The following is a 21845-nucleotide window of genomic DNA, read 5'->3' as shown; positions in this document are numbered from 1 at the left end:
GGTCATCTAGAGGGTTCATAGGGTCGTCTACTATTGAGTAAATGACCCGTAGGGTCGTCTACTGTAGAGTAGATGACCCATAGGGTCGTCTACAGCTGAATAGGTGATCCATAGGGTCGTCTACTGTAGAGTAGATGGCCTATAGGGTCGTATACTGTTGAGTAGATGATACATAGGGTCGTCTACTGTTCAGTAGATGATCCATAGGGTCGTCTACTGCAATGTATATGGCCCATAGGGTCGTCTACGGTAGAGTAGATGATCCATAGGGTTGTCTACTGTAGAGTAGATGATCCATAGGGTCGTTTACTGTAGAGTATATGACCCATAGGGTCATCTAGAGGGTTCATAGGATCGTCTACTGTAGGGTAGATGGCCTATAGGGTCGTCTACTATTGAGTAGATGACCCGTAGGGTCGTCTACTGTAGAGTAGATGACCCATAGGGTCGTCTACAGCTGAATAGTTGATCCATAGGGTCGTCTACTGTAGAGTAGATGGCCTATAGGGTCGTATACTGTTGAGTAGATGATACATAGGGTCGTCTACTGTTCAGTAGATGATCCATAGGATCGTCTACTGCAATGTATATGGCCCATAGGGTCGTCTACGGTAGAGTAGATGATCCATAGGGTTGTCTACTGTAGAGTAGATGATCCATAGGGTCGTCTACTGTAGAGTAGATGATCCATAGGGTCGTTTACTGTGGAGTATATGACCCATAGGGTCATCTAGAGGGTTCATAGGATCGTCTACTGTAGGGTAGATGGCCTATAGGGTCGTCTACTATTGAGTAGATGACCCGTAGGGTCGTCTACTGTAGAGTAGATGAACCATAGGGTCGTCTACTGTTGAGTAGATGATCCATAGGGTCGTCTACAGCTGAATAGTTGATCCATAGGGTCATCTACTGTAGAGTAGGGTCATCTACTATTGAGTAGATGATCCATAGGGTCGTCTACTGTTGAGTAGATGATCCATAGGGTCGTCTACTGTAGAGTAGATGACCCATAGGGTCGTCTACTGTTGAGTAGATGATCCATAGGGTCGTCTACAGCTGAATAGTTGATCCATAGGGTCATCTACTGTAGAGTAGATGACCCATAGGGTCGTCTACTATTGAGTAGATGATCCATAGGGTCGTCTACTATTGAGTAGATGATCCATAGGGTCGTCTACTGTTGAGTAGATGATCCATAGGGTCGTCTACTGCAATGTGTAGGGCCCATAGGGTCGTCTACGGTAGAGTAGATGATCCATAGGGTTGTCTACTGTAGAGTAGATGATCCATAGGGTCGTCTACTGTAGAGTAGATGACCCATAGGGTCGTTTACTGTAGGGTATATGACCCATAGGGTCGTCTAGAGGGTTCATAGGATCGTCTACTGTAGGGTAGATGGCCTATAGGGTCGTCTACTATTGAGTAGATGACCCGTAGGGTCGTCTACTGTAGAGTAGATGACCCATAGGGTCGTCTACTGCTGTGTAGATGGCCCATAGGGTCGTCTACTGCTGTGTAGATGGCCCATAGGGTCGTCTACTGTTGAGTAGATGATCCATAGGGTCGTCTACAGCTGAGTAGTTGATCCATAGGGTCGTCTACAGCTGAGTAGTTGATCCATAGGGTCGTCTACTGTAGAGTAGATGACCCATAGGGTCGTCTACTAATGAGTAGATGACCCATAGGGTCGTCTACTATTGAGTAGATGATCCATAGGGTCGTCTACTGTTGCGTTGATGATCCATAGGGTCGTCTACTGTAGAGTAGATGACCCATAGGGTCGTCTACTGTTGAGTAGATGATCGATAGGGTCCTCTACTGTAGAATAGATGACCCATAGGGTCGTCTACTGTTGAGTAGATGATCGATAGGGTTGTCTATTGTTGAGTAGATGACCCATAAGGTCGTCTATTGTTGAGTAGATGACCCATAGGGTCGTCTACTGTAGTGTAGATGATCAACAGTAGACGATCATATAGGCCATCTACTCCACAGTAGACGACCTATGGGCCATCTACACTGCAGTAGACGACCCTATGAACCCTCTACTCTACAGTAGATGGCACTATGGGTCATCTACTCTACAGTAGACGACCATATGGATCATCTACTCAACAGTACACGACCCTATGGGCTATCTACACTGCAGTAGACGACCCTTTGGGTCATCTACTCTACATTAGACGATCCTATAAACCCTCTAGACGATCCTATAGGCCATCTACTCTACATTAGACGACCCTATGGATCAACTACTCAACAGTAGACGACCCTATATGCCATCTACTCTAAAGTAGACGACCCTATCAATTATTTAAGGGCAGCAATTATGGTCCAATGCCATTTCATTGTTGTGGCTTAATTTGTGGAAATCGGATCCGATTTTTCTATAGCTATATAGGCCCCAAAATACCGATCCGATCCGATTTTCATTTCATTTATTCATAATCTAACATGTATCCAAAGCCTTCAGCCCGATTAATGAGAATACAATATGCATAACAATTTTTGTAGGATTTGTTTTTGTTTTTTTTTTTTTTTGGGTCGCCCTAATGGACATTCTTTCTATTTATTGAATATCTCATAAAGTTTCTCCACCATTTTCTTCTTTCAAAACAAATTAAATCACGTCAACATTATTCCCCAGAAAATTGCTTAATAACTGTGTAATTTACTTGTAATCCATACCTCGTACCAAGAGTTCTCAATGTGTTCCCAGAAACAAAGAATCCTCAATGTGCGTTTGTGCCGTCATGATGTTTGGAGAAAAAATACCAACACAGACTCATCAATCCCTTAACAGCATTCACTATATGTCACAAAATTAAAAATTTAATTGGCGTTCTTGTCAAAGAGCTATATGCGATTGCATCCACTTACAGGACGAAGAAAAGCAAAAACAAACTCCAACTCAACAAAACATTGTGATGGTCCCACTATATTGATCGGAGATTTGGAAGGAATAGCCCAACTCCAGTATGTAACCAAACCGAATCATGGAGAATGGCATATAGAAGTCACTAATAACAGCAGGATGACCACCACAGAAGATTACCAAAGCAAGAAGACATTGCTTGCCTAACATTTAGCCAGACAAAAGAAATCATTTTTTACCTTATGACTGAATAAATAAGCGTATAAAGCAGGAGGAACATGGTCAAAGAATTTCATCATAATCTTCTTTGTACAACATAGGCTATGAAGAAAAATTGCACGAAAGAGAAGTTAAAAAAGCAACAGTGAATTCATAACCAAACGCTCATTGTTATGACAAACGCTCAAGTTATTACAGAAGATTTCATGATGCCAAGCATCAGACTAATAATTGCTTGGAATATAATTTAGTTTAGCTGAGGTTAAATAGAGAATCATGATATTGGTAATTAGATCAGTTTTTTAGTGTTACTGTTAATAGGTTCATTATAAACTTCTCGAAAGATAGAAGACCCTTAGAAGGTCTACTGTAAATAGTAGTACATTGTAGGATCTGGGGCACATTAAAGAACATAGTAAAGTAACTGATGTCCTTTTAGGAGAAATGCCACGACTGTTGCCTATGATGTTATCGGTAAAAATCAGTGGTCCTATGAGGATATTACGATTTATTCCTTGCTGCTTTAAATTATTTTTATTTTATTTATTTATTATTATATTAACTTGTAATAAATAGAATGTTAATAGGACATATCATTGGCTGCAATGGCCATCACCTATTAAATTATTTTTAATTCACATAATTTCCTAAAATGTAGCACAAATGATGCCATGGCCTCTCCTATTTACCATTCTCCTCTAAAGATAAAGGTAATATAAACTCCAGAATCAAATTTTCACTTCCTCTCTCTAACCACTCACCCTCCTTCGCTCACAAACAAAAGAAAACGAAACCTAAATTGTTGGAAAAATATTTGTCAGTCTCAATAAGGACCCCTTGTCATTTGGGAATAAACAAAGGCTCTCTCCCCCCAAATAATGGTACATTTAAAATTGCAAGGAATTCATTCCATATCATCGAAAGGCGTATTTTGAAAGGTTGGGTGTGACGGATGCAAGCATTAAACCCAATTTGTTGCAACAATTACAAGAACTACCGTCTCCACAAAAAAAAAAAAAAAACACGACAAGACTCATTTATTTTTTCGTGGGGTTTCTCCATTCTAAATGCCGTTATTTGAGTTTGCTCTGGTACCCCAACTGTTTAGTTAGGATCCTTATATGTTTTGATATGAGCAAAGAAAACTTTGCAGAAAGAGGTTATGTTGAGGCAAGGCTGAGTGGCTACAAAGCCTCAACAAGTTGTTAGCTTATTGCCATTGTTAACGTTTTTCCGCATAGTGAGCCCAAAACGCCATCTTTTGACTTGACACACACGACAAGTAGTTGGTTGCTTGCTAACTTGTTTCGGTACTATTTTGCCAGTTGAATTTGTTTTCTCCATTTTTGTGTTTTTTTTTTTTTATTCTAAAAAAATAATATTTTTACAAAAGGTCGCTACTGCGTATGTGTGTGTCTGTGTATTGTGAAGAATAAAAATGACTAAGCCTGCAATTTGCAAAGTTGTCTATTTCTGCCTAACCTTCTGTGTCTTCTCTTTGTATGTTTCATATCTTCTTGACTTTATACAAACCTAAGTGGCTTACACACATGGAATGGGAGCTATATACTTGTGCACTGAGACAAATTAGTTGTGTGTGATGCATACTTGCTGGTATACACGGACCTCCAACTGGAGGTCTATAAGTACTCTTTTCTGGTCATCTATAAGGTAGACGCCCCAATGGGTCATCTAATCTCCAACAGACGCCCCAATAGGCCATCTTATCTACAGAGCCATATACTCTACAATAGATGCCCCAATGGGCCATCTACTTTACTGTAGACGCCCCAATGGGATATCTACTCCGCAGTAGATGCCCCAATGGGCCATCTACTATATAGTAGACGACCCAATGGAGCACCCTCCTAGTTTATGGACCAAATACGCTACAGTAGCAAGTTTTTAAATATCCCGGTATTCGGAATTTCAAAATTCCTAAACCCGAGTTTTCTACAGTAGACGCCCCAATTGGCCATCTACTCTACAGTAGACGCCCCAATGGGCCATCTACTCTACAGTAGACGCCCCAATGGGCCATCTACTCTATAGTAGACGCCCCAATGGGCCATCTACTCTATAGTAGACGCCCCAATGGGCCATCTACTCTATAGTAGACGCCCAGAGGGCCATCTACTCTACAGTAGATGCCCTAATGGGCCATCTATTCTATAGTTGACGACCCAATGGGCCATCTACTCTATAGTAGACGCCCCAATGGGCCATCTACTCTATAGTAGACGCCCAGAGGGCCATCTACTCTATAGTAGACGCCCAGAGGGCCATCTACTCTATAGTAGACGCCCCAATGGGCCATCTACTCTATAGTAGACGCCCCAATGGGCCATCTACTCTATAGTAGACGCCCCAATGGGCCATCTACTCTATAGTAGACGCCCCAATGGGCCATCTACTCTATAGTAGACGCCCCAATGGGCCATCTACTCTATAGTAGACGCCCCAATGGGCCATCTACTCTATAGTAGACGCCCCAATGGGCCATCTACTCTATAGTAGACGCCCCAATGGGCCATCTACTCTATAGTAGACGCCCCAATGGGCCATCTACTCTATAGTAGACGCCCCAATGGGCCATCTACTCTATAGTAGACGCCCCAATGGGCCATCTACTCTATAGTAGACGCCCCAATGGGCCATCTACTCTATAGTAGACGCCCAGAGGGCCATCTACTCTACAGTAGATGCCCTAATGGGCCATCTATTCCATAGTTGACGACCCAATGGGCCATCTACTCTATAGTAGACGCCCCAATGGGCCATCTACTCTATAGTAGACGCCCCAATGGGCCATCTACTCTATAGTAGACGCCCCAATGGGCCATCTACTCTATAGTAGACGCCCCAATGGGCCATCTACTCTATAGTAGACGCCCCAATGGGCCATCTACTCTATAGTAGACGCCCCAATGGGCCATCTACTCTATAGTAGACGCCCCAATGGGCCATCTACTCTATAGTAGACGCCCCAATGGGCCATCTACTCTATAGTAGACGCCCCAATGGGCCATCTACTCTATAGTAGACGCCCCAATGGGCCATCTACTCTATAGTAGACGCCCCAATGGGCCATCTACTCTATAGTAGACGCCCCAATGGGCCATCTATTCCATAGTTGACGACCCAATGGAGCACCCACTCTAGTGTATGGACCAAATACTCTACAGTAGCAGGGATGTCGAACAGGACAAGTTTTCAAAAATCCCGGGATTCGGAATTTCAAAATTCCTTAACCCAAGTTTTCGGGATTTTTCGGTGGCAATTTCGGGACTACGAGATTTTTCAGGGCTTGCCACTATAAGAGTATTTTGTGAAATAAAAAAATACAATTTTCATTTAAAAATGGAAAAAATTAAACAAGTAAAGTAAGAAAATAGTACTGTAATAAAAACAGGAACAAAGCTTTGAGAGAATACTCCGTCAATGAACACATTATCGACGCTTAGATCTGGGGTTATAACTCTCATAGCTTAAGAATTGTATTTCCAACGACCTGCATTAATTGATGACTTATTTGCAAATAGCACTACAATTGAAGTGCTTACTTTTTTGTTCCATATGTGTATAAAACCCCATTTAAAGCAACTTCCCGGAACCCTGAAGAAATAAATCCCGGCATTCGGGATTTCAGTAATCCCGTAAAAGCCCGGGTATTCGGCATTTCGGGATCGCCATCCCTATACGGTAGATATAGGGTCCATTTACTCCACAGTAAACGTCCTAATAGACCATAGATTCTACACCAGAAGAAGTTATGTCTCTGCTTTATGGTCATCTTCTCTATAGTAGACGGTAACAATGAAACAACACTTTCTTCTACTGTAGATGACATTGTGACCCATCTTTTACGACCCTAAGGGTCATCTACTCTACAGAAGACGAAGATATAGATTTACTCTAGTTGTAGAAGACCATGTGAGCCATCCTCTCTAAAGTCCAAGACCATATGGGTCATCTTCTGTACAATAGACGATAGTCAATAGACGGGGTCATCTTCTCTTCACTAGACGACACTATGAGCCATCAACTCTTCAGTATATGAAACTATGGGCTACTCTACTGTCGACGACTCTATAGGTCATCTTATCCATAGTAGACGATACTGGCCATGGGCCATCTACTCTATAATAGACGACCCGATGGACCATCTTCTCTACAGTGGGCGACATCATGGATAATCTACTCTACAGTAGATGACCCCATGACTATTTACTCTACTGTGGGCGAAAGTAAGGACCATATACTGTACACTAAATGGGCGTACTTTCTTATATCGTTTATGACCGAGTTCCTGGTTTATCTCATCTTTAAGAATTTTCCTTGGAAGCGCCTGTAGAGGCTCCCGTCAGATGTTTGGTAAATGCTAAAATCTATAGTAATATATATTTTGAATTATGTGTGGTGCATACTTCTAGGAGTGTATTTTGTTCAGTGTATTTCCTTCATTTGTTTTGTAATTTGGTTGCAAATCTACTGGAACCCTAGAAAGTTATGTTATTTTTATGTGCTTAACAACAACACTCATCCTGCAGTCGCCCAACTTTGTAGTTCTTCATAATCCTGTATAAAAAATTTTGCCTAAAGCATTACAAATGTAGACAGTTTGTTGTAGAGCTACCAATGTTTTTATGAGTCTCACATGCAACCGATTTCTCTCTTCATTCTCCAACAATTTTTCAACACACACACATTGGCACAGACTGACAACAACAGTATAAAACACATAACCCTAGAATATTACCATTCATAATCTTGAAAGAATATAACAATGAAAGGATAACTCGATTTTCATTTACAAAAAGCAGGAACAAAAAAAGACAAAAACAATTTACGAAAGACTTTGCAGTCGGTTAAGTTAATTTAAAGTTAATAAAGGAGCAATTTAGTTCGTAAACGTATGGCAATTATATTCTTGGCAAAAGATAAACAAAGTTTTATGCAGGATACGGATACAATTGTGGGTATTAAATTAAAGGGGAAAGGAATTGTTACCAAAAAAGTTTTGAGGCAAAAATTAAGGAAAAATTGCCTATGAAGGCTTTTTAGATGTGTGCAGCATACTTTAAGGCGGGTGTACGTATTATTCTATCCATATCTTAGGGTTTATCGCAACTCCTTTTTCTGTTCGACTTTGATTGATCTCCTAGTTCACATCGTCCACTCGTTTTCTTTAGATCGCCTTTCGCCAGCAATCATCTGACAATGGTGTTGCGCATATTTTTAGGCAGCGTCTTGCTTTAACTGGCCTATGAATACTGTAATGACTCATTTCGGTTGGTGTAAAAAGATGGCCCTATGTACCATCTACTCTATAGTAGACGACCCTAGTCGTCGGTACCACTTTAAAAAATTCCTTCTTCATAAAATATATACTCTTTCGAATCTTCACTTGTCTTTGTCAATTCCCTAATCTTTCAACCCTGCAATTACTTACGCATCTCTCTTAAATGCTTAATTTTTTTTTTATCAAATTAAAAAATATTTGCAGCAACTGCATTCAAAATCGCGCATTCTATATGGTTCAACGGAAAACTCAAACTGAAGACGGGTAGGAATCCGCAAAACCAGAGTTTATGTTAACAATGGCAATGTTTTTATCAGCGGCCACAGCTGGATATGCAACCTCATCTTTATTAGGCTGTGCTTGCATGTAAAAAGGGGTCTGTCATACCGCCGACTTCCATGGGTAGTTAATATGACTTTTTCGCCTAAAGCTGTGCGAGGAAAACAATAACACCAATATGTCAGTACATTGTTGCAGCATTAACCAACATCATCCTCCATAAGCTCTATGCTGCAATTTAGATAGCAGCAGTTGGAACTGTTAGAATGAAAGGAATGCATTAGCATGGTGGGCAGTTGTTGTTGTAGTATAAACAAATTCCAATGTTGTTGTTGCAAAATTAGTTCAGCTGTTGTTTCATTGTTACCATCCATTTGTTTGCTGCTCGTGACTCCAATGTAGTCGGATATATGTCGGATTGTCGCCGTTTCTTATATTTGTTGCCCCTGCTGCAGGTTTTGTTAGTGTGGTTTTTTATGTTCTTCTACCTAGTATCAGTTTTTGTCACAAATGCAAGCATTGTTGGGTTGGATTTGCTGTTGTTGTTTAATGTCGCGCTTAAAGCACTCATTTTACTCGCATTGTTAGGGTTGCGGTAATAGCTCTAAGCCATCCATAGAACATTTGGTGTGACATCAACAGACCTACAGAGTACACACACACACATAATCACAACCACACAGTGGGTACCATGGGGACATTCTTTAAAAAATGACTTTATAATTGATAACACCAATAAGGCCATCAACTCTACAGTAGACGACAATATGGGCATCTACTCTACAGTAGACGACCCTATAGGCCATCTACTCTACAGTAGACGACCCTATGGGCCATCTACTCTACAGTAGACGACCCTATGGGCCATCTACTCTACAGTAGACGACCCTATGGGCCATCTACTCTACAGTAGACGACCCTATGGGCCATCTACTCTACAGTAGACGACCCTATGGGCCATCTACTCTACAGTAGACGACCCTATGGGCCATCTACTCTACAGTAGACGACCCTATGGGCCATCTACTCTACAGTAGACGACCCTATGGGCCATCTACTCTACAGTAGACGACCCTATGGGCCATCTACTCTACAGTAGACGACCCTATGGGCCATCTACTCTACAGTACACGACCCTATGGGCCATCTACTCTACAGAGGACGACCCTATGGGCCATCTACTCTACAGAGGACGAACCTATGGGCCATATACTCTACAGTAGAAGACCCTATGTGCCATCAATTCTACAGTAGACGACCCTATGGGACATCTACTCTACAGTAGGCGACCCTATGGGCCATCCACTCTACGGTAGACGAGTCTATGGGCCATATACTCTACAGCAGACGACTCTATGGACCATCTACTCTACAGTAGAAGACCCTTTGGGCCATCTACGCTACAGTAGACGACCCTATGGGCCATCTACTCTAAAGTAGACGACCCTATGGGCCATCTACTCTAAAGTAGACGACCCTATGGGCCATCTACGCTACAGTAGACGACCCTATGGGCTATCTACCCTACAGTAGACGACCCTATGGACCATCTACTCTACAGTAGACGACCATATGAGCCATCTACTCTACAGTAGACGACCATATGAGCCATCTACTCTACAGTAGACGACCCTATGGGCCATATACTCTACAGTAGACGACCCTATGGGCCATATACTCTACAGTAGACGACCCTACGGGCCATACACTCTACAGTAGACGACCCTATGGGCCATATACTCTACAGTAGACGACCCTATGGGCCATCTACTCTACAGTAGACGACCCTATAGGCCATATACTCTACAGTAGACGACCCTATGGGCCATCTACTCTACAGTAGACGACCCTATGGGCCATCTACTCTACAGTAGACGACCCTATGGGCCATATACTCTACAGTAGACGACCCTATGGGCCATATACTCTACAGTAGACGACCCTATGGGCCATATACTCTACAGTAGACGACCCTATGGGCCATATACTCTACAGTAGACGACCCTATGGGCCATCTACTCTACAGTAGACGACCCTATGGGCCATCTACTCTACAGTAGACGACCCTATGGGCCATCTACTCTACAGTAGACGACCCTATGGGCCATCTACTCTACAGTAGACGACCCTATGGGTCATCTACTCTACAGTAGACGACCCTATGGGCCATCTACTCTACAGTAGACGACCCTATGGGCCATCTACTCTACAGTAGACGACCCTATGGGCCATATACTCTACTGTAGACGACCCTATGGGCCATATACTCTACAGTAGACGACCCTATGGGCCATCTACTCTACAGTAGACGACCCTATGGGCCATCTACTCTACAGTAGACGACCCTATGGGCCATCTACTCTACAGTAGACGACCCTATGGGCCATCTACTCTACAGTAGACGACCCTATGGGCCATCTACTCTACAGTAGACGACCCTATGGGCCATCTACTCTACAGTAGACGAACCTATGGGCCATATACTCTACAGTAGACGACCCTATGGGTCATCTACTCTACAGTAGACGACCCTATGGGCCATATACTCTACAGTAGACGACCCTATGGGCCATATACTCTACAGTAGACGACCCTATGGGCCATCTACTCTACAGTAGACGACCCTATGGGCCATCTACTCTACAGTAGACGACCCTATGAGCCATCTACTCTACAGTAGACGACCCTATGGACCATCTACTCTACAGTAGACGACCCTATGGGCCATCTACTCTACAGTAGACGACCCTATGGGCCATATACTCTACAGTAGGCGACCCTATGGGCCATCTACCCTACAGTAGACGACCCTATGGGCCATCTCCTCTACAGTAGACGACCCTATGGGCCATATACTCTACAGTAGGCGACCCTATGGGCCATCCACTCTACAGTAGACGACCCTATGGGCCATCTACTCTACAGTAGGCGACCCTATGGGCCATGCACTCTACGGTAGACGAGCCTATGGGCCATATACTCTACAGCAGACGACTCTATGGACCATCTACTCTACAGTAGAAGACCCTTTGGGCCATCTACTTTACAGTAGACGACCCTATGGGCCATCTACGCTACAGTAGACGACCCTATGGGCCATCTACTCTAAAGTAGACGACCCTATGGGCCATCTACGCTACAGTAGACGACCCTATGGGCCATCTACCCTACAATAGACGACCCTATGGACAATCTACTCTACAGTAGACGACCATATGAGCCATCTACTCTACAGTAGACGACCCTATGGACCATATACTCTACAGTAGACGACCCTATGGGCCATCTACTCTACAGTAGACGACCCTATGGGCCATATAATCTACAGTAGACGACCCTATGGGCCATATAATCTACAGTAGACGACCCTATGGGCCATATACTCTACAGTAGACGACCCTATGGGCCATATACTCTACAGTAGACGACCCACAGTGTCACGACCGTGGCCAAAAATGGTAAAAACTAAATACTTCGTTGAACAAATTTATTGATGGGGAGTGATAGAAAACATATTAATTAAGAAGAATCTGAATTTTGGTACTAATACGTGAAGTAGTTTTTGCTATATGAGGATTTAAATCCCACAATTTTAGTTAATACGTATTTTTGTGTTTTTTTTCTAAAATTAATAAATTATATTATGCGTTAATATTTAAAATTTAAAAGTAGCGGTCGCTGCAAAAATTGTTCCTAAGTTCTCTTGGGATGTAATAAACTTGGCTACACCTTTGTTTGCATGTAAATATTAATCATATGGTGTTTACATTTACCCAAACATGTATTACTAAGTTTATTAATTTTCTGAAGCAAATTTTAAATTGAGTGGAGTGGGAAAAAAATTGTATAAAAATGTATATAGATATTTTTTGCTGTATGAGTAGTAAAAAGTGAGTACTACAAATATATAAAGGTCCCAGCTGCAGAGGTTTGCAGACGAATGTGCCATTTCTCTTTTTCAGCGACCACCTCACTGAGAGGATACCCCCTTTTTTAACAAATCGTTTTGCGGTGTTGGCTATAGCGCGGAAACGAATGAACCGATCATCATATATTTTTTTGGGCTTATTAGGTACCTAATAATCTTGCTTTCAAACGAGAGAATTAAAAAAAAACCAATTTTTAAAAAAACTTTTTTTGTTTGTTTTGTTTATTGTTGAAGATTCAATCTCATTTGATTGCTTAACCTGGAGTATTCCCCCAATGGCTTAACTTCATTTTATTACCCTCTATTACAGAGAGTAATGTTATTCAAAACGAACTGACAGTGTTGCAAAATTTTACTGATCGCTACCAATATCATGATTTCTTCCCGCGCAAAGGAATTTGTAATATATTCCAATAACAACTCACAGGCAACTGTGATGATGTTTTTCAACTTACAGAACTCGATGAGTTCTTAGTTGATACGTGCTGATAGTTGTTTGCAAATATTCTTCTTCTGATGTTTTTTGGAAAAGCCGAAAAGTGAGTGTGATTCTCATTTTTTGAGAATACTAGACACTTAAAGAGTTCGGTTTTTCGCTAAAAAAAGGCATCATTTCAAAAACCTGAAAAGCCAATTGATAATTCCCTTCGCCGGGATGAAATCATGATATTGGTAGCGATCAGTAAAATTATGCAACACTGTCAGTTCGTTTAAAAAAAATTGTGAGCAGCGAATATCAAAATTCGGTCAAAAAAAATTTTTAAAGGAAATTTCTCATATATAAAGACAAGAGTTTGATATATTCAATATGCTTACAATTAATATGAAGACTAAACACCAAATTTCAGTCATATCGGGTGGATATTGAGGCCAAAACACTCAAAATACCGAAAATGAGGAGGCACGGTTCTATGGGGGCTATAGGAAGACGAGGACCTATACCAACATATTTCTGGTGGAAGGTTATAAGTCCCCCAACGGAGACTTAATATCAATTTTCAGCCATTTCGGTGTGATAATCAGGCTAAAATCTTCAAAATACCGATAATCGGAAGGTACCGTTGTATGGGGGCTATATCAAAACGTGGACCTAAGCCCACAATTCTCTGTTGGAATGTTTGATACCTCTGCCGAAGGCTAACCACAAAATTTGAATACTTTCGGTTGGTCATTGTGTCTAAAAATTCAAAATACCGAAAATCGGGAGGTACGGTTCTATGGGGGCTATAACAAAACGTGAACCGACCAACCCAATTTTTTGTCCTGAAGATTGCAAGTCAATAATAGGTACGTGTACCAAAATTGATGCACCTACGACAACTCCTTCTATTTTTGGCCACAGTTAATATGAACTCGCGACATTGTGCGACCCTATGGGCCATCTACTCTAGAGTAGACGACCCTATGGGCCATCTACTCTACAGTAGACGACCCTATGGGCCATCTACTCTACAGTAGACGACCCTATGGGCCATCTACTCTACAGTAGACGACCCTATGGGCCATCTACTCTACAGTAGACGAACCTATGGGCCATATACTCTACAGTAGACGAACCTATGGGCCATATACTCTACAGTAGACGACCCTATGGGTCATCTACTCTACAGTAGACGACCCTATGGGCCATATACTCTACAGTAGACGACCCTATGGGCCATATACTCTACAGTAGACGACCCTATGGGCCATCTACTCTACAGTAGACGACCCTATGGGCCATCTACTCTACAGTAGACGACCCTTATGGGCCATATACTCTACAGTAGACGACCCTATGGGCCATCTACTCTACAGTAGACGACCCTATGGGCCATCTACTCTACAGTAGACGACCCTATGAGCCATCTACTCTACAGTAGACGACCCTATGGACCATCTACTCTACAGTAGACGACCCTATTGGCCATCTACTCTACAGTAGACGACCGTATGGGCCATCTACTCTACAGTAGACGACCCTATGGGCCATCTACTCTACAGTAGACGACCCTATGGGCCATCTACTCTACAGTAGACGACCCTATGGGCCATCTACTCTACAGTAGACGACCCTATGGGCCATCTACTCTACAGTAGACGACCCTATGGGCCATCTACTCTACAGTATAAGACCCTATGTGCCATCAACTCTACAGTAGACGACCCTAGGGGCCATCTACTCTACAGTAGACGACCCTAGGGGCCATATACTCTAAAGTAGACGACCCTATGGGCCATCTACTCTACAGTAGACGACCCATCTACGCTACAGTAGACGACCCTATGGGCCATCTACTCTACAGTAGACGACCCTATGGGCCATCTACTCTACAGTAGACGACCCTATGGGCCATCTACTCTACAGTAGACGACCCTATGGGCCATCTACTCTACAGTAGACGACCCTATGGGCCATCTACTCTACAGTAGACGACCCTATGGGCCATCTACTCTACAGTAGACGAATCTATGGGCCATCTACTCTACAGTAGACGACCCTATGGGCCATCTACTCTACAGTAGACGACCCTATGGGCCATCTACTCTACAGTAGACGACCCTATGGGCCATCTACTCTACAGTAGACGAATCTATGGGCCATCTACTCTACAGTAGACGACCCTATGGGCCATCTACTCTACAGTAGACGACCCTATGGGCCATCTACTCTACAGTAGACGACCCTATGGGCCATCTACTCTACAGTAGACGACCCTATGGGCCATCTACTCTACAGTAGACGACCCTATGGGCCATCTACTCTACAGTAGACGACCCTATGGGCCATCTACTCTACAGTAGACAACCCTATTGGCCACCTACTCTACAGTAGACGACCCTATGTGCCATCTTCTCTACAGTAGACGACCCTATGTGCCATCTACTCTACAGTAGACGACCCTATGTGCCATCTACTCTACAGTAGACGACCCTATGGACCATCTACTCTACAGTAGACGACCCTATGGGCCATCTACTCTACAGTAGACAACCCTATTGGCCACCTACTCTACAGTAGACGACCCTATGTGCCATCTTCTCTACAGTAGACGACCCTATGGGCCATCTACTCTACAGTAGACGACCCTATGGGCCATCTACTCTACAGTAGACTCCCCTTGCGTCTATAAGAACTATATTTACTTACGCTTGAGCTTGTCTATAAAGACACCTTCCAGCTTGGTTATACAGACTCCCTTCAGCTCGTCCATAAAGCTCTTCTCTAAAGGCACCCTTCCGCTTCTTATTTCCAGAAATCCCACTTCTTTCCTCACTGTTTGCCATAACTCTAATTCACATCCTAAGTGCCGTGAATCGCGTTCTGGTGTAAAAGGTAACACAAGCTAAACTTCAGGTGTGGTGATGGTCGATGGTGGTGATGATGTTGTTGATGGAGAGAGTTAATTCTCTGCCTACCCACATGGGTGGCTGTTAACGGTAGCTGCTTCCATTGTTGTGGTTAAATAAGGGAGAACATTATTTGCCATTGCTTGTAGCGTTGAATTTAATCCTTTCTCTTGGTGTTTTTCTTTAGTTGTTGCGGTTGTTGTTGGTATTTTTTGCAGCTTAAAGTTTGTTCTCTCCTAATCAAGAGGGTTTATTGAAATCGGTAGAAGATAATTGAGTTTTATTTGGTGCGCGTGTGTGTATGTATGAGAGTAGAAGGATGTGCGGAAGTCAAGTCTGGCATATGACAATGAACTTATAACCTAGATATTTAATCATGGAATGGATGTTATTTTGAAAATTTTCGACAGGAATTGAACATAGGAACAATTAAACAAATTTTCTTTAAAGGTATCAGCATCTAAAAAGCTATCAATTGATCCGTATTAAAATAGTGGTCTCTTAGACAAGCAGAAGATATGTGAACTAGAAACCTCGTAGTCACCACGTTCTTGGCTATGAAAAAACTCTATACATCTTCGCGCTAGAACACATCATCAAACAACCAAATGAGCTTACAATTTTGCAATTTTTTGAGTCAAATTTCAAAACTTGACAAATAATGTTCGCATTTTCTGATGAATAAAGGGAAACAAAAAATTATGGTAAAACAACGTGTTCTATTTACCGCATTTGACAACTACCACAGAACACACGTTGCAATAGTATCCGCTTAATTCTATTCGGAACCACATAAAAAAACAACAACAACTATAATAACTCTACTACTCTGTGCAACACTGTGGGCCAGCAAAACGGCATTTGTTTTTATTTTTGTGAATCTCATAAACGACATTATCAGATTTTTTTTCATCGAACTGAGTTCGGTTTTGTTTTTCTTCAAAATTTCATCATACAAAATTTCCATGCTGGATATCATATTCAATGCGTAAAAATAAAAAATGTGTCCTGTCCTAGAGACCCCTAACGTCTGGAGAAGGAACTAAGTCACTGACGGCGCTGGCTGGCGGACACATTGCACGGCGATAGCTCAGTCCTTGGGCCGCAGTTCTTGTCAGTGACACTAGACCTCGTTAGGGTGGACAAAAAACCAAAACATTATTGCCAGCTGGATGACAAAAAAAAAAATTAACAACAGTCCTAAATCGTTAATTATGATTAGTTTTACTTGTTGGAGAGTGCTTGGGCAACTATTAACTATTGTATGTGCCGGAGAATTCCCACCCCACCATGGTATTCCTTCTTTCCCAAAATATTGTGGAATACCCCAAATTCTCCCCACCTGTTTATACCCTCAGTATTTATGCTAATGAGGGTATATATATGGGGATTTCTGAGTGAAATCGGACACTTTTTCAAGATGAGGTTTTTGATTTCCTTTATTTTTTGCTGTGGTGATGCCGCTCATTAGCAAAACATTTTAGTATATTTTCAGATTTTTTTTGACTTACGGTTCCAGAGATATCGCGCCTTGAAAAAGTCAAATTCTGTAAAAACTACATGCAAAGAAATACTCATATCTTCTTTAATATTGGTCCAATTTGAAAAAAAAAATTTGTTGATGTTTTGTTGTTTCATCAGCTATTAAATAAAAAATAGCAAAAAAATGTGCACAGTGGGCTTGGATGCTATTTTCGCGATTTAATATTAAAAATCAATTTTTAAAGATGTTCGACCCCTTCGATTTTCTTTTAATTTTTTAGTAGTTTAATACGTTCAATTACAAAATTTTTAAGTCCTATGTGGTAATGGGATTCTGACGATCACTATTTTTTCTGAATTTTTAAAATTTGTCAATTCTATTTTTCCTTTTTACATTTGTGCAAAATTTATTATTTTATTAAAAAAAATACAGGTTTTATTTATTAATATTTGTTTTGATTTTATATTTATGAATTTATCTCAAACATCTTAAAAACTGCGTCATTTTTTGATTTTGAAAATGCATCAGCCAAAATTCCGTTAAAGCCCACTGTGCATTTTTTTCTATTTTTTATGATAAATATATAATATATAATGATAAATATGTACTCTTAGCTTCAAAAATACAGGAAATACAAATTTTGGACAAAGGTATTAAAGAAAAATTGTATTGATAAATTTTAAAAAAAAATCAGAAAAAATAGTAATCGTCCGAATCCCATTACCACATAGGACTTAAAAAGTTTGTAATTGAACATAGTTTAACACTAAAAAATTAAAAGAAAATCGAAGGGGTCGAACATCTTTAAAAATTGATTTTTAATATTAAATCGCGAAAATAGCATCCAAGCCCACTGTGCAAAATTTTTTGCTATTTTTTATTTAATAGCTGATGAAACAACAAAACATCCAAAAACAAGATTTTTTCAAATTGGACCAATATTAAAGAAGTTATGAGTATTTCTTTGCATGTAGTTTTTACAGAATTTGACTTTTCAAGGCGCGATATCTCTGGAACCGTTAGTCAAAAAAATCTGAAAATATACTAAAATGTTTTGCTAATGAGCAGCATCGCCACAGCAAAAAATAAAGGAAATCAAAAACCTCATCTTGAAAAAGTGTCCGATTTCACTCAGAAATCCCCATATACACTTTCATACGGGCAAAATGTGCCTCATCGAAATAATGGTTTTAGACCCCAAGTATGTTTGGACGAAATGTGTTTCAGACAATTTGGAGTTGTTTTAGCTATGTCCGTCCGTCTGTCTGTCTGGCTGGCTGGAGCGCACGATAACTCTCGAACGAATAAACCGATTCGGTCCAAAATGTAGTTTTCGTAATATTTTGGTCCATACTGTGCACATCGTGAAATTGCTATCAGACTTAGATGAAGTTGCAATATGGACTCAATCGGTCCACTCCCACACAAAATTTCGGAAAAGTTCAGTTTAGGACCAGCTCTCAAACCGCTCTGATTTTTGCAGTAGCAACTTGTATTCACTGCCCCTTATACGACGGTATAAGTTTCATCATGGGCAAGTCCATACTTCCTGAGAAAATAGCCTGAAAGGTACAAACAAAAACCCCCTATGACACCGTGTGTAGTGGTTGGAGCGCAAGATATCTCTCGAGCGGTTCTGCCGATTCGGTCCAAAATGTGGCCTTCGTAATATTCTGTGCAAATTTAGATTAAGTTCGAAGATAATCCGTATTTGTCCACTCCTTTGGATAAATTCGAATCACTTTGTTTTTTGTTGAAGCAACTTGCATTCGCTGCCTCAATTACGGCAGTAAAAGTTTTTTTCAGGGCCAAGTACATGCTTCTTGAGAAAACAGCCCGAAATTTGTAAAGACCCCCTATGGCACCATATATAGTGGCTGCAGACCTCAAACCGAATACTACGTTCGTCCACACTTTGGATATTGTAATATTTCTTCGAATATTTGATGAAATTCGAAGGTGGTGCTTATAGTTCCACTCCTTCCGGTACCTCCTCCGCAAAGGTTCGAAAATATTCGCTAAAATGGTACGCGTGATTTCCCACAGACCTAAAAACAGATTTGGTCCAAACTTTAGATCTCTAAATATTGTCGAAACGTAGTTTATGTTCAAATTAGGGCCCTATATGTCCAATCCTTGTAGACCACCCACACAAACGTTCAACATTTTTGTGTGGTTCGAGAATCCTTGGAAATTTTTACCGAAGGTTTTCCTAGTGGCGATACAGCGATATTATGTTTTTCGTAGGCTAGTGTGATAAAAAAGACCTATCTATCGCTATCCCCGCAAATTTTTGAGCTTTAATCTTATCCATACTTTTGTCGGTTCTTACGCCCAAAATTTTGAAAACCCCCCTAAATACATTCTTTTTTTTTAGAAAAACGTATTTCAATCCACACAGGCTGAGGGTATATCTCTGTCGGTAAAGCCGACTGATACTTTTTTTCTTGTTGTGTCTACATTTCCTTACCTTTTAGTTGTTTAGATTGCCATTATAAAAATCATTGATATATTAATTCACGTTATAAAAGGTTTTATTAAAAGCCGTTCTCGATCACAAAATATTTCACTTCATTCTAAAACGTTATTATTCATAAATGTTTGCGCTTAGAAAACAATTTAAAAGAGAAAATTATAAGGTTTTTAAAATTACAAATTCCAAAATAGCAAAAGGAAAAAAATCAAAAATGAATATCTATCTACTAATTAATCAGGAATCTTTTCTTCTTTTTTCAGGTGTAAACAGGCGATGTAGATTTAACGAGTGAATATTTAGCGGCTTTCCTGAAGAGATGGCTATTGGATTGCTTCTTCCACAAGGCGTATTAAGTATCGTAAGGTAAATATTTGTTAGGTAAGTAATCTTAAGTTAAGTATTCACTTTTACCGTTTAATTATATTCCTGGTTTAAATAAAGTACGTGATTTATATATTTTTTCTCTAAGTATACATTTTCGTTTCTTTTTAGTTTTAGAGTTGAAAACAAAAGGGAGACGATGACGCCTGCATTAGATGGCGATAACTTATGTGAAAACAGCCCCCATAAACCCTACATCGAGCTCAACCACGAGTTTTCCGGACTATCTACCCAAAATACGGTGAGTATAGGTTAACTAATTCCCCATTGGTTTCCTTTTTCACTAATAAATGTTTTTACTCCTCTTCTCTTTTCGTACCAACTACCGGGAATCTAATTATTTGGGCCTTCGTCCGTCTGTCTGTCCAAGTTTTGTGTATCACAAGTCTGGGAAGAAATACCAAAGCATGCCGGTCTGGCCATGCATCAACACCGCGCCTCCCTCGTTGGATTGGATGCGTGATGAGTGTGGCTCCAGGAATGTGTTGTCAATCTTTATACTTTATTTTATTTAAATTTGACTTTTGTTTAATGTTCTTTGCGGTTTCTTCTGTTATATTTTAAGTTTTGTTAACTTCAATTGAATTTCCTTTATGTTAAGTGTATATTTGTTTAATAACTTTACTTTGTGTTTGTTACGATCAGTCTTTGTTAATCATATAGTTCAATTTCTTTTCTTCCTTTTATTTCAGGATTTGAATCTTTAATTTTCTTTTCAGGTAATGTAGTGTTTGTTTAATTAATTGTAGTCTTGAATGTTTGCTTTTTTTATTTATTTTTAATAAAAGTTCACAGAACATAAAAGATTAAAATGACCACTGTGTTTTCTTTTCCTCTCTGGTAGCCACACGTCCAATCATCCTCATAGGTAAAGCAAAAAAAGGACAGATTTTCCTATCATTTTCTTACAGGAAATTTCCTCAATTTTCCATTCATCTTTTTATTTCCCCCTCATTGGCATTCTCTCAACCTATTGACCAAACAGCTGTTTTAGTGAATGGCAAACGAAATGCTCTTCTTCTTCTTCGCATTTAACCCTTTTAAGGGCGAACACCACAAATGCAAAAGAAAATTAATTTTAATTTATACTCGAAAAATCAAAGTTACGCTTAACATTTTCATTTCGGTCTAGTGTTATGCGGGTTGATTACGGGTTGAACATAACCCAACAACAACAATTGCTTTGCTTTTTTCATTCCTTTCTCTGTTTTAATTGTTTGGGGTTTTATGACAGTTTACCCACGCACACAAACATTTTATGCCTTTACTCTGTATAATAATTACTGTTGTTAATATTTATAGAATAAATAATGGAGAATATACATTAATTATGTTTTATGTGGTATGACAATAAAAATATAAACCGTTAACGTTTACACGACAGATACTGTTAATTGCTATATTTATTTGACTATTTCCGGACACAGTTTTCCCATCGAAAAAATGGAGTCTTCTGGAGTCACCTACTATAAATTAGATAGCCCATAATGTCGTCTACAGAATAGTCTACAGTAGAGTAGATGATCCCTGGGGACTTCTATTATAGAGAAGATGGGACATAGTGTTGTCTAC

At 40.4% G+C, this 21845-nt stretch overlaps 1 long non-coding RNA gene across 1 annotated transcript in view; it reads left to right on the top strand.

The window, feature by feature from the left end:
* The window catches only part of LOC141390600 (uncharacterized), a 48922-nt gene extending 27875 nt beyond the window's left edge, over positions 1 to 21047 (top strand). Inside the window, exons 3-4 of the long non-coding RNA XR_012409415.1 lie at positions 20153 to 20270; positions 20385 to 21047. This is a non-coding gene — a long non-coding RNA (uncharacterized lncRNA). The remainder of the gene's footprint in view (positions 1 to 20152; positions 20271 to 20384) is intronic.
* The last annotated feature ends 798 nt before the right edge of the window (positions 21048 to 21845 follow it).

Source organism: Musca autumnalis, unplaced genomic scaffold (genome assembly GCF_047663935.1).
Source record: "Musca autumnalis isolate F117 unplaced genomic scaffold, ASM4766393v1 scaffold_1, whole genome shotgun sequence".
NCBI classification, from domain to species: domain Eukaryota; kingdom Metazoa; phylum Arthropoda; class Insecta; order Diptera; family Muscidae; genus Musca; species Musca autumnalis.
Note: the sequence above shows the minus strand (reverse complement) of the source record. Positions and strands in the feature narration are given on the sequence as shown.